This window comes from Cystoisospora suis (genome assembly GCF_002600585.1).
Source record: "Cystoisospora suis strain Wien I chromosome Unknown contig_477, whole genome shotgun sequence".
Taxonomy (NCBI): domain Eukaryota; phylum Apicomplexa; class Conoidasida; order Eucoccidiorida; family Sarcocystidae; genus Cystoisospora; species Cystoisospora suis.
In genome coordinates this window covers 170,023-170,439 of record NW_027153278.1, presented here as the reverse complement: position 1 = coordinate 170,439, position 417 = coordinate 170,023, and the positions used below count along the sequence as shown (strand labels likewise).

Below are 417 nucleotides of genomic sequence, written 5' to 3'. Positions count from 1 at the left end.
GGCAGGAGTGAGGGGGGGGGGCGCAATGGTCGCTATTCTCATCACCATAGTAGTGGGGATGCACGTCAGCGAGCCAGTTCAGGAGGAAGATACTACAATCAGAATAGCGATAATACAGACGGGATGAGATCTACTACAGGAAGAGAGCGAGGTGGTGGAGTGTATATGAATAATAGTGGGAGTTATCGATACAATTCTCATCCCAATAGTAGTAGTAGTCATGGATACTCGAGTTCATCCTCCTCTTCTTCTTCTCGCCATCATAATAGTAGCCGAGACGATTATCCCCGTAGAACTCCAGGAGGTGGAGGCGGGGGTCGAGGAGGCTCTTCATCCTCTTCTTCATATGACGAAGATCGACACGGGTGTCATAGTCGCAGTGGATACCACCATTATAGCAGCAGTAGTAGTAGTGGG

The 417-nt window shown here is 49.4% G+C and overlaps 1 protein-coding gene across 1 annotated transcript in view; it reads left to right on the top strand.

Moving 5' to 3' along the window:
- CSUI_001213 (uncharacterized protein) overlaps nt 1-417 on the top strand; it is a 20,325-nt gene that overhangs the window by 8,089 nt on the left and 11,819 nt on the right. The window contains exon 8 of the mRNA XM_068061419.1: nt 1-417. This exon is cut by the window's left edge and continues 479 nt beyond it; it is cut by the window's right edge and continues 5,612 nt beyond it. The gene's annotated coding sequence lies outside the window, so the exon portion shown is untranslated.